This window comes from Cynara cardunculus (genome assembly GCF_001531365.2).
Source record: "Cynara cardunculus var. scolymus isolate 2C chromosome LG 16, CcrdV1, whole genome shotgun sequence".
NCBI lineage: Eukaryota > Viridiplantae > Streptophyta > Magnoliopsida > Asterales > Asteraceae > Cynara > Cynara cardunculus.
In genome coordinates, this window is record NC_037543.1 from 17,682,922 (window position 1) to 17,686,004 (window position 3,083).

Consider the following 3,083-nt stretch of genomic DNA (forward strand, 5'->3'; position numbering starts at 1 on the left):
ATTCATTGTATTTTAATGAATATATATGAAACTTGTGTCAACTCAATGAAGCAAGATACCTCGTGCAATTGTGTTTTATGTTGCCACATATAAGACATTGATGTACATTAACTATAGGTTTGTATAAAACARATTTTGGTCTCTGTGATGCTACGTGGTACCTAAGGTTCAAATTAGAAGCCTGRTACATGTCATTAAGTCATMTGTGGTTATTGTGTGAATCACAATCATGATTTATGTCCATATGAARCATTATTTATCCTYAAAAGCATGGTTTCTTCCTAGAACAACAGCAAGCAGATTTGATTTGATTACCTTGATTATGYTGGTTCTATYTTAAGACTTGATCATTGGTTTCATTTGACTCTGTTGTGTTTTGTCCTATGTGTTTGTSTTGAAATTATGTTGCCTTCAAAACTGTGTATTTCTCTTGAGTGTTTTGCTTACCTATGTGTACAAATGGCAAGAAAAAATTGGGTTTGATTSCATGTATTTCCCAACTGATTTTGATCAAAYAGCAGCCAGCAAAGCTAAATTTTGTTCCATGTGTGTTTGTCATAATCCAGTTTTAAACATAACAACCAGCAAAAATTGATTTTGGACCCTGTTTATGTTTGTCTTGATTTTGGTTCCATGTGTTTAGTACCTGATTTTGAGCAAACAGCAGYCATTAAAATTTGATCCYWGTGTCTTTGTCATACTCCAGTTTTAAACAACAGCAGCAAAAAAATTGCTTTTTGTACTTATTTGTGTTTATCTTGATATTGGTTCCTGGTGTTTTAAAACARCAAYMTGCTGATGTGCTWTTGGYCCTTGTATCTATCTATATGYTTCATATTGATCATTATCATGAGATCCTAGGTGTTTAGAGTGGCTACCTGTTATAATAATGAAATCATGATTATCTTGAGTTGCTACTGGTCATGACTGTGATTATCTTGGGTTACTTCCAATGTTGATATCTAAAAAAAAAACAGTTAGTAATACTACCATAAAATAAGTTACCAATGTTTTTCGCAACATGACATAAARGGGTGAGTGAACAATGAAGTCACCTGTTTTGATGAAACAGTTACATTGTTATTTTGACTATATAGTATGATTGTGGTATGTAAAGTGTTCTCATTGTATTCTCATGTAAAAAGTTACATTGTTATTTTGACTNCAGTTACATTGTTATTTTGACTATATAGTATGATTGTGGTATGTAAAGTGTTCTCATTGTATTCTCATGTAAAAAGTTACATTGTTATTTTGACTGTATAGTATATTGACTGTTTGAATAAAACTAAGAACTTGTGTTATCTATGATGCAGTGATCCCAGAGGCAACTGAACCTGATGAACTAACTGTTATAGTACAGAAAGTATTGGATTCAACATATGAATCTGGTAATTAGGTTTTTGTATCATTATATTATAAACATAATTATTTCAATAATTTGTTTTCGTGAACAAAATTACTAAGTCTCAATAGCCTTATTTTAAGTTATGTTCTTGGTTTTACTATAGCCGATTGATAGAGTCATACAAGAACCACTTATGCTAAAAATTTGTAATAGCTCATGATGAAACCAGATGCATGTCATCTTGTTCATTGAATTAAATTTTGCAGAACCCCCGGCTCATGCAAATAAGAAACCTTCTTCATGTCATCAACTACACCAGCAGGAGAATCCAAATATTGTAATGAACCAAGATGCAGTACAAGAATTTGAACAAGTTCTTACGGACCAAAAAGAAGATGTATCAACTAATTTGAATGGTTAGTAAAGTTGAACCGGTAGTCTTAACTGAATGTTTAAGTCATTTGAATGCTGCAAATCGGTTTCTTCTATACAATTTTTTCCATATATGCATTTTATGATTCTTATCTAATTATGACCGTTCTTACACATCTATTAGAATTTATTAAGTTGAGTGGATTTCATTAAGTAGAAAGTTGGTGGGTAAATTTTGCAGTACCTGAGGACCATGCAAATACGAAAGCTTCTTCGTGTCATGAAATACACAAGCACGACCATCGACATATTGCAATGAACCCAAATGCAGTACAAGATCATGAACAAGTTCTTCGGGTTCAAGAAGCAGATGCCTCAACACATTTGAATGGTAAGTAAATATGAACCGTTAGTCCTACTATAATGTTGAAGTCATTTGTATTTATTTTAGCCTGCTACAAATCGTGTTATACTATACATTTTTTTCCATATATGCATTTTTGAATCTCTTATAATTATGACTATGTTTACACTTCTGTGAGAATTTATACATATTAGTAGTTAAAATGAACAAGCTAAGACGTATGGTGTACGCTTATATGAACCAAAAAACATTCTTAATAGTTATCTTAGTGGTGATCAGATTCATATACATGTAAACAACATCAATTTTAAGAATTAACATAATATAAGCAGCCACATATATATAGACACCAACTTCTCACATTGATGCTGCATGAATTTCTGAAACAGCACATTCATTTTTGCAGTTATGTTCACCAAGGATACGAATCTAATAATTGAACTTGCAATAWATGCATCCTAYTTGAATTTTTGAAACARCAGATTCATTTTWTCAGTTATGTTCACCAAGGATTCATTTTTGTGCCAATCAGATGATGGTTGTGGAGTTGTAGTTAGATCAAGGCGGAAGAGATCGAAAAGAAATATAGATACTGTTAGTGGTGTAGTCACGGAAGATGTCCTGACTGAAAATGTATCCGGGTTTGGTAAGTTATATCTAAATATAATCGATCTAACATTTACTCTTTATAAATATGCATTTTATATTGAAATTAACTAACTGACCGTACAATGCAGAATCAATGGCACATGATAAGAGTTCTTCGATGTGCACAAGAAGCAAACGTCAACATGGGTCAGTAGATGAAGATTGCTATACGGATAAAGAAACTAAAAATATAGGTGAGAATTCAATCTATAAATGATGTGATATTTGTTTGGTTATTCGAGTAGGTAAAATAACATGACATATGCATTGCGACACTAACATCTTCATTGTTTGGTTTATAACATTTGCATTAGGAAAAACCCGGCGAAAGAGTATTGCGTTAGATGAAAC